The 10,646-nt window shown below is 40.6% G+C and overlaps 1 long non-coding RNA gene across 1 annotated transcript; it reads left to right on the top strand.

Annotated features, from left to right (window-relative positions):
- The first annotated feature begins 5,292 nt into the window (after positions 1–5,292).
- LOC129182867 (uncharacterized) lies at positions 5,293–10,339 on the top strand. Its single transcript, XR_008570715.1, has 4 exons — positions 5,293–5,387; positions 5,610–5,725; positions 8,454–8,507; positions 8,764–10,339. It is a non-coding gene; the product is annotated as an uncharacterized LOC129182867 (long non-coding RNA).
- The last annotated feature ends 307 nt before the right edge of the window (positions 10,340–10,646 follow it).

Genomic DNA, 10,646 nt, shown 5'->3' with positions numbered 1-10,646 from the left:
TCAGACTATCCATGTCCCAACATTCTTTGCGCTCTTCTGTCCAGCCTTGAAAAAAAGGTCAACATTGGGGTGTAAAGTGGGGAGAAGCGTCAGTATTATTTATTTGTAAGTACAGTAAAACTTTGGTTAGTGTCATTAATCTGTTCCGGAAGGTCGGACTTTAACCAAAACGTACTGTAACCGAATTGATTTTTTTTTCCTAAGAAATAATGTAAATCCAATTCAGCTGTTCAGGAAAGCTAAAAATGTTAACACAAAACATGTTTTTATAATTTTACAATTGTAATTTTACAATTATAAATGCATATAAATTGCCAATGAAAGGGATAAATGAACATTTAAGGCTACTTTTACCTTCATTGAACATTGTTTATAAAGGCACAATATGGCAGTGAGCTCAACATGGACACTACCTTCCTGTTTTTGCCATGAGTTATTTCTTGAATTCAGTAGTGTTTCTAAAATGCTAAGGCAGTATAACAATGTGGTAAAATAGGAGTCGAGGTTTGTAGTCACTGTAAATAAAATAGTCATAAATAATAATAATAACTGATGGTTAATAGTTGACAGAAACATAGTTGGTTGATGAGTGAGTACAGACAATGTACTCACCAGAAATGAAGACTTAGTAGTATGTGCAAGAGTGGTTAGACATAGCATTGTATGCACACAGTGGTTCAGGTGTCTTCTTCCTTGTATTTTATAACATCAACTGCTTGTACTGTTTCTTGAAATCGCTCATTTTAGTGCATTGTTTGAGTTCCTTACTCAATCCGTTCCATAACTTGATTCCACTCACTGATATGCTAAGGGTTTTTAGCGTTGCCGTCGCATGTAGGTGTTTTAAGTTACATTTTTCCCTCACGTCATATTTCTCCTCTATTGTTGAGGAGAATTGTATTAGGTTTGGGGTAGTAGGTTATTGTTGGCTTTATGCATAATTTTAACCGTTTGAAAGTTTACCAGATCAACAAATTTTAATAATTGTGATTTTAGGAATGAAGGGTTTGTATGTTCTCTATAAGCGGCATTATGGATTATCCTAACTGATTTTTTTTTGTAGCACATTTAGCGAGTGAAGTGTACTTGTATAGTTATTTCCCCATATCGCCAGACAGTAAGTTAGATATGGTTCAGTAATATGTATGTATGTATGTATGTATTGTACTTTATTTATCCCACAGCGGGGAAATTCACTTGTTACAGCAGCAAGCAAGATACGCAAGTAAAGAATACATAGTGACACATGGTTCAGGTGGTGCAGGTGTTATAGAGCCTGACAGCGGTCGGTATGAAGGACCTGCGGAACCTCTCCTTCTTACACCGTGGGTGTAACAGTCTGCTGCTGAAGGAGCTGCTTAGGGAACCCACAGTGTCATGTAGCGGGTGAGAGGTGTTGTCCATGATGGACGTCAGCTTAGCCAACATCCTTCTCTCCCCCACTTCCTCCACGGAGTCCAGAGGACCGTCCATGACAGAGCTCGCTCTCCTGATCAGTCTATTGATCCTGCTCCTGTCCCTGTCCGTGCTGCCCCCTCTCCAGCAGCCCACAGCATAGAAGATGGCTGAGGCCACCACAGAGTCATAAAAGGTCCGTAAAAGAGTCCTGCACACACCAAAGGACCTCAGTCTCCTCAGCAGGTGGAGGCGACTCTGGCCCTTCTTGTAGAGGGCATGGGTGTTGACGGACCAGTCCAGTTTGTTGTTAAGGTGAACACCCAGGAATTTGTAGCTGTCTACCAACTCTATGTCCGCTCCCTGGATGTTCACCGGTGTGAAATGGGATGTTTTCCTCTGGAAAAAAACATGACCCTCAGGGCGCTCCCGCTGTCCTCCAGGTGTAGCAGTGATCTGTGCAGCAGGTAGATCACTGCGTCGTCCACTACGATCCCAGGCCGGTAAGCAAACTGCAGGGGGTCCAGCTGAGTGCCCACCAGGTGCCGCAGGTGCTGCAGGATAATCCTCTCCATGGTCTTCATCAGGTGAGAGGTCAAGGCAACAGGCCTGGGTAGAGGATGTATACCAGGGAACCACAGATCGTATGGAGTGATTTTTGGTCCAGAACAAATTTAGCTTTATTCATTATAGAGGTATTTCTTGCCACTTTATCTTGTAAATTTTTAATGTGAGATTTCCAGTTCATATTATCATCTATCAGAAATGAATTTTCATTCGCCCTGTCAATGTCTACACCATCAATTTCTATTTGCACATAAGCATCCTTTCTGCACTTACCAAATAGCATTATTTTAATTTTACTTAGGGTTCAGGGATAATCTCTTTTGATTAAACCATCTTTTTCGTGTTAATTCATCTGTGACTTTATTTATTAGATCTTGTGTGCTTTCTTCAGAATAAAATGCAATAGTATCGTCTGCAAATAATACTAGCTTTAGGTCATTGTGACTTTACAATATCATTAATGCATAGGTTGAACAGTTTTGGTCTCTTGACCCCTGGGGTACGCCATAGGCTATATTTAAACTAGCAGATGTATATTCTCTTATCTTCACACATTGCTTCCTGTTTGCTAGGTAACTATTAACCCAGTGTAAAACTAACCCTCTGATTCCGTACCGTTCTAATTTTATAATTAGGATATTGTGATTAACTGAATCGAAGCTTTTGCCAAATCCATAAATACTGCAGCTGCACACTTTCTGCAGTCTATAGTGTTGGTAATTCCCTCTGTAATTTCTATCAGTGCCATGGAAGTTGAAATGTTAGCTCTGTATCCATGTGGGCTGTCTGCGAGCAATTTATTTGTAATTACCGTAATTTCCGGTGTATAAGCGTCCCAGTGTTTAAGCCGCACCCACTAAATTTAGAGAGAAAAACGTCATAAAATGACTGTGGCGCACACAAATCTGTGAGGACCAGGCAGCTCTTTGACAGGAACCAATCATGAGCTATGAGAAAACCCACAACAAGCTTGGCAACCCATTGGAAATCGTAGGAGGTCATTACACAGTATAACAGTCTGACTCACGGTGTCATCATACAAAGAACGCTAAAATCATCACACAACAACTTAACACTCAAAAGGTAGCTTGGAAATATGCAAGACAACTACCAATACAAGTTTAAAATAACAAACATGGCCCCGGTCAGCCCAAGGGTAGCACCGCAAACCGCATCCCTCGCACAAACCCTGGCATCAACCGGCCCCAACGGGCCGCCCCGGGAAGGGGTGGCAGACCAGACAAAAACACCCTACAAGCCAAGCCACCCCGAGTGAGCCACCGCTCCCTGGTTGCCAGTTTAAAAATAAATAAATAAAAGAGTGAAGGCCTGAGGGGTGTGTGTGTGTGTATGTGAGTGACAGCTAACAAGACAATTAAAAATTGGGGGCCCCTCACCTGCCCAGCCCCCACAAACCGTAAGTCTGTTGTGCGGTTAAAAAAAAACTGAGGGGCAACCGAGGCAGAGGCATTCCAGGGGAGCGGAGCATGGCCACGCCCATGAGGCATGCAAGTCAAAATTGCCAAGGAGGGACAGAGAAGCAGACCGGTGACAATCCCATCCCCCCGTCCACCAACATGCCGAGGAAGACACCCCGAAGGCAGACCACCACCAGCCCGGAAACGGATTAAACTAGCCAGACACCAGCAAACAGCGGGGACCGCCGGCCAGCCCCCCACCATCTCGAGGAGGATCCACGTGGGCTGTCCTTCTGAGGCTGAATCCCATTGATGTTTGATGATTACAATGTTTACCAACTGGGTGTGCAACCACCTTTGGCACACAAAAACAAGAGTGTGTTCCAAAAACATTAGGGTGGGAATGTGTGCAACAGGCTTTATCACCTCACCTCACCTCTCAATTTTCTTAATTAATTCAAGAGTGCTTTGCAACATTTTCTTCTACTCCATGAAATAAAATCCTAGCTTCTATCTTGCTGCCTGTACTCCACTGGTGTCCAAACGTTTTCCACTGAAGGCTGCACACAGAAAAACTGAAAGATTTGCGGGCCTTGAAAATAATTCAGTATTAGCCAACCTTTTCTTTCTTTTAAGTTTGCCCCAAATCTTCCTTTGTAATGTTCTGATGCGGGTCATTTTGAATATTATTTTCACAAAATACCACAGGCCATTAAAAAAAAATCAAGCTGCAAGCTATCAATGGCCCCTCGGCCGCACTTTGGACACCCCTGATATACACTAACAGTCATGAACAAATGACAAAAGGGACACCATTTGTCATTAACATTTATTCAGTACAGTAATCCCTTGATCATTACTGACCGTGATAAGTGAATTTCTGCAAAGTGAGATTCCTTCTTTATACATGGAATGTTTTTGTAGATATGGCATAAAAAAAACTGTTTACGAGCTTCTAAATAAGTTTTTTTTTTTTAACTTTAATAGAGCCTTACCCAATATAGTAGATATAATCAGATAAAATAAGCCATTTAAAGACAAAAGCACATGAAGCACTGCTGGTGTCCCTAAAACCGCCGGTGCTCATGGTGTAAGCATAGAAAAGGTACATAAAAAATCCAGGTCCAGGTCCAGGCACCCAAAGAGGTTTGAAAAATATAAAAGGCCATTAATCTAATGGGCTACAAAACATTAATAAATGTACCCTTCTTCAGGGTGCAGTGACACACAAAGACAACTAGGGTTAATTATAGTAGTAATCACTAAAAGTCTGTGCAGGTGGGAACACTGCAAGGGGCCCAACAAAAACAAGACAGGAAACACAGAGATCAGGGTCCTTTTGCACAAAACTAGGGTAAGGGATTAAGCCGGGATATCCTGGTTATCCTGGCTCAATTTATGCGTGATCCGGTTGCACAAAAGTGGAGATAGTGGAAAGTGGGATATGTTCTGACATAAGTTACCATGGAGATTTACTCTGTGGCGTTAACCTGCCCCAGACCAGGCTAAGGTCCAGGACCGATTTCATCTCATCCCTTATCTCAGTCAGTAGTCGCCATAAATGGAAACCAATAATTAATCCACTGCCCATTACATATTATCATATTCAATTATACCCACCGTCATTTTTTCCACATTTGTCATCATTCATTTCAATCATTGTACAATAAGGGTTTTAGATGATGTTGCAATCATGAAATCATTTATTAGATAATTTACAGGTACTATATATAAAATACACACAAATACACATCTAAAAGATAAAGTAATTATACAGTCTGATGGAGTTATATTTACACAATTTCACTCACATCTGCAGTCATTTTCACCTACAATTTAAACGGACTCATAATCACAGTGGGACTACTTTAATTGCGTTGGTTGTGAATGTGTACTACAATACCCAGAAGCCGTAGCGCTCGAAGGGAAACCGGAAGTTTACACGCTGTTGAAGCAACGATCGAGTAATGGTGGTATGCTAATAACGCGTAATAAGAGTTTATAGAGGTTAGTGTACACCGCTGTTCTTGATTTGTTAAACAACATTAACATTAAAAAATTATTTGGATTGTAATTATGATGGTTTCAGCGGTGCATTGAGTGTGTGTTTGTGTACTACTTACGTATTGGAGATCGTCTCTGCAATGCTTTCCCACATTTTCGCTCTTTGTTTTATGACTGTGGTGGTGTTGCCTTTCCTTTTTATTTGCTGTTTTGCCTCCTTGTCAGCCTCTATAAGGATTTCCACTTCCGTCGGGGAAAACTACGCCGCTCTCGTTGTTATGGTGAATCGGTGACTCGGGGTGTCATGTTCTGCAGGACAGGAGTGATCGCTTCCTGTCAAGGTACTCTTATTTTGGAGTGCTTCACTTGCTGGTGGGGGATGCTGCAGTCGCTTTACCCCAGTGGTGTTATGCAGAGATATTCTCGATCTCAATTAGTTGAGTTTAAAAGCCGTCTTCGCATGTACGGCGTGGTTCATTACCTTTGTGTACTTCGCCTGTGCTGTCACCTAGACGGTCCCTCGACCTGTTGCTACTGTCTAGTCTTCCGTGTATGTTTTTCACAGAGCAGTTTTCCTCTGTCGCTTTCTGGTGTTTTTCTGGCGCCTGATTTATTAAAGTATTTTTATTTTCCACCACCCACCTCAGTCTTTGCATACCTGGGGTCAAACACTCGACAGCTCCTCAGTTCCTGACACGGGGTCTATTTAAGGGAGCCGCGTTAGCGTACTGATCCGGGACTGGTTTACCTGGCTTGATTAATCAGTGTCTACTGATCCTCGCTTGGGTTTTGTGCAAACATTTAAGCCTATACGCCCTTACACCCTTTACGCCCAAACCAGAAACAAAGCAATGTGGTCTATTTCATCCACTGTAAAGATGAGGAATGCAAAGAGCACTACATTGGGGAAACTAAGCAAATGCTCCAAAAAAGGCTTTATCAACATCGCAGGGACAATTCTAGTGGTCCTCAATCAGCAGTACATCTACACCTTAAAGCAACCAATCACTCTTTTGAGGACAGCGAGGTAAAGATTTTGGCAAAGAAAACAGATGGTTTGAAAGAGGAGTAAAGGAAGCTATTTTTGTCAAACAACAGAACCCATCATTGAATCGGAATGGTGGTTTGAGGTTTAATTTGGACCCTGTGTTCAGCAGGTTACTGAAAACAAAACCCACAGCTCTTAGTCTTGCAAATGAGGTGAAGCCAGGGCCGATCCAGAACAATAGATGCTAACGAGCCAGGATCAGAGTCGTTCATACCCAACTCAGGGAGCGACACTTCCCTTTTATCGGAGGTGCTAATAGCAGGAGAGGATTAGACCACTACTCCGCCCAGGCTTAGTGTAAGGAACCAATAGGAGGAGGATGTTGGCACACCAATTCCGCCCACTCTTACTGTATTTAAGGCCTAAGCTACCAGCACTTATTAGTTCGCTGATGAAGCTCTTCAGATGAGGAGCGAAACGTCCGACACCTTCTTCACAGAAGTACAGATGACGTCTCAAGAAGCCTTTTCCCCTATACGCCCTTGTTTTGGGTTGGTTGAGCTCAGTTGAGTCGTTTCTCCTGGATTTCTAAATTCTAGTTTTGTGCAATAGGTCCTTGTTCCATCCACACGCAACATTTTTCTAGTCTCGCACAGGAAATACAAGCTATATTGACGGAAGTACATACAATATATAATACATATAAATATAGAAAAAATAAATGTAACAACAAGTTCCCCCCCTTAGCCTGACAAAACACCAGCCATGTTAAGGGTGGCGTAGCCAAAGGAGGGCAACCTCTAGAATAGGAAACACTCCTTAAAGTACAATATTTAGCATTGATAGACACATGAAAAATATGGAGACACAAGTAACGAGGAAGCCACTCCAAACATACCAGAAAGAAAATATTTGGTAATTGTCAACTGCATAAATAAAAAGGCACAGCTATATATACAGTATTTTCTGCATGTGTGTTACAGAAAATGTGTTCCCTAGAGGAGTCTTCTAGTGGGAAGACAGATTTGTGGAGAACAGGAAGTGACGTCAGGCATTCATAGTTGAGTTGTAGCATTTCATGGGTTATGGCTGCAACAGTAGTTCCGAGTTATAATTTTTGAGCCAGTTGTGAGATAATTTAAACCTGAAATAAATGCCTGTTGTTCCAGCAGTCAAGTCTGATTCTTGTCTCAGCAAACAGTTACTAACACCTAGTGACCGATGAAGAAAACTTTTGTAAGTGTATTTTAGTTCATTTAGCCATTTTTATGCTTAAAATCAGGCAAAAAAATATGTAAATTTAGTTTAAAATGTGCGGTTTTTTTTGTGTGTGTTTTTTTTTTCACAAACAGGCCATATGGAACAACAAAACAGTCCGATTTATTCATTTATGTTTGAAACACCGTGATAGAGTGAAGCCACGGAATTTAAACTGCGATGTGGCAAGGGACGCCACATCGTTCCACATACCCAAAAATATTATGAAAACATTTTTTCCTTTAAAACAATAAATTTAATACAGAATAATTAGAGTTTTATATGCAGAAAACAATGCAAAATTATACGGGACGAATGCATGGAACCTATTGTGGATGCAAACTTCTTGTACAATCCAGCAAGATCAAATTCAGTAGTGTTTCTCACCTTTGCAACTTACTTTGGCCCCATGGCGGTTTATTGAGCAGTCACACTCTATAAAAACTGCACAGACAGTAAGTACAAAAACCGAGACAGTGAACCAAAACCAAGGCTAAATTTGAGCAAAATATGAAAACTGGGGTGTACAAAAATTGAGGTTTGACTGTATTTACATAACTAAAAAAAACACAAATGTTTTGTTTTGTCATATATTATATATATGTATATATATATATATATATATATATGCATATATATATATATATATATGCATATATATATATATATATATATATATATATATATATATATATATATATATATGCATATATATATATATATATATATATATATATATATATATATTATATTTCCTTTAAATTCCTGGAATTCAGCGGTGCAAATTTAAATTAAGCATCACTGTCTTTTTACATCTTTTTTAGGTGGAAGAGTAAATAGGTGAGCAGAAAAACAGAAAATATGCTCCAGAAAATCAGGTAATTTCTTTTATTTGTACGGGAAGAGTGTACGGCTCCAACCGTATTATTCTCAGAGGGGAGGCTCACTGTGTCACAGTTTTAAAACCATGGCTTTTAAGATACAATACTACTTGTAGTACCGTAATACAGTCCTTGGCATGAAAGAGACAGGCATTTATCCATCAGTTCAGTTGTGCATCCAGTAGAGGGCAGTATTATTCCATAATCAAACTGTGGTATTCCTCTCTGCTCTGGTTTCTGTTTCCACCAACAGTTGAAAGACCTGTTGCCAAAAGTTCCATATGAGCGAAGATGTGATGCAAAGACCTGACGACATGTGACACAATAAGGGGAAGATTGCTGCTTCTGCTGCTGATGATGATGAAATTCTGGCCTACTGTGTATCCCTAGTTGCTGAACTCCAAATTCAAAACCCCAGGGCCCAAACTATGTGATGCGTGATCATTGCATGTGCTCAAAAATAAACTAATCAAGAGCTCTACTGTACCAAACACCTTATATACATATGTATGTGTATCTGTGGTGGTTTGTTTGGTAACATCGGTCCCATTGTGCCATGCTTTTCTGTTGCCTGTATGTCAGTGCTTATGGATGGATGAAGGCCTGTCATTGTGTCACCATGGAGATGGAAGCAGCTTGACAGTGAGCATGGAGAGACTGACAGCTTTTTATATCAATCAGCTGCATGCAAACTCTGCTTGTGTGTGTTAGGAAAGGGTATTAGGCTGGAATCAGAAATAAATCATGTCGTTGGGATGTCAACACTTGTCAGTTTGGCTCACCTCTCACTGTAATCTCTTAACTCCACTGACCACAGTGACTTTCAAACAGACAGATGCCCCGTGTGTGTGTCGCCCACAAGGAGAGAGCTGGCCAAATGTTCTCTCTCTGGCACAGAAAAAAATCATTCAGCCTCTTTCTAATTTACTTTGCGCTCCTCTCCGCTCTGAATCCCCCCCGCCTGCAACCATCTCCTCTCCTTCCCTTTAATTCCTTCCCGAAGTTTTCCACCCATCGCTCCCTATATTGTCACTTTTGTTCCAAATGTCATCCAGAGCGGAGTGTGCAGACTCAGGCTCATATCTGTGATGAATGGTAAAATGGATTGGAGCGAATGCTGACTTTGGAAACAGATGATTAATTACATGATGGATACAAAACTAGTAGTACAAAATAAACATCACAGATTCGTACTCAACAGTTCTCAGTATGATGCAGTTTAGTTTTACACCTCTACAAACTACAATTCTAACATATTAAATGGAAACTGAAGATGTTTGACATTGACGTCTTACTGATATATTGTAGTATATGGTACAGTATGTGTGGTCTAAATAAACGGAAATACACAGAAAAACTGCAAGTCGATATTCTTGTCAGTCACAAACGTAACTCTTACTGCGGAAGTTCAATTTACTGCATTTAACTATGCTCGGAAATCCCAGGAAATACACTCAAAACGTGAATTCAACTGAAATTACGTGTTGTTTTTTAACACGACCTCTCGTTGCTCATGACACATGACACGATTAAAGTGCGATTCAAACGTTCGTTAAAGAGAATAGTGCAAATAGATTCCCAGACATGTGTGCTATCTTTTAGCTTGCTTTACATTTTCAGTTCATTTGGAGCTGTTAATACATACATTTCTTGCCCTATCATTTACCTTTTAGTTCATAAGATACAGTAAAAATGGGCATGGGCATATTTCGCACATGCAATGGTGATTAATCATGATTAATTAATTTGAAAACGGATTAAATTGATTACAACTTTGAACAAGTGAACAGGCTTAATTACTACTGCGTTAGAGCTGTGTTACTGGCTGCGCACAGGTGTACACATTGAATTGACCAGATTTATTCCTGGCAACATTTGGGAGCGATGATGAGAAAGCGAGGCCCTGACACATCTCAGACAGCAGCAATAACAAAGAGGTCAGTGTAGACGTGCAGGCTCAGAAAATAGAACGATAAAAATCTAACCTCTATCGTGATTAGGTAGCGACCTCATAGGTGCTGTTGTGTACGCACACATAAACACACACTTGCACCGCCTTAATTTGAACTCAGTAACCATTTGATTGCTATCACATGCTCATTTTTCTGCCTTTTATCACCTTTGGGGTTTCATACA

The sequence above is a fragment of the Dunckerocampus dactyliophorus genome, chromosome 6 (assembly GCF_027744805.1).
Source record: "Dunckerocampus dactyliophorus isolate RoL2022-P2 chromosome 6, RoL_Ddac_1.1, whole genome shotgun sequence".
NCBI classification, from domain to species: Eukaryota; Metazoa; Chordata; class Actinopteri; order Syngnathiformes; family Syngnathidae; genus Dunckerocampus; species Dunckerocampus dactyliophorus.
The sequence above is the reverse complement of the archived record's forward strand: the minus strand, read 5'-3'. Positions and strand labels throughout refer to the sequence as shown.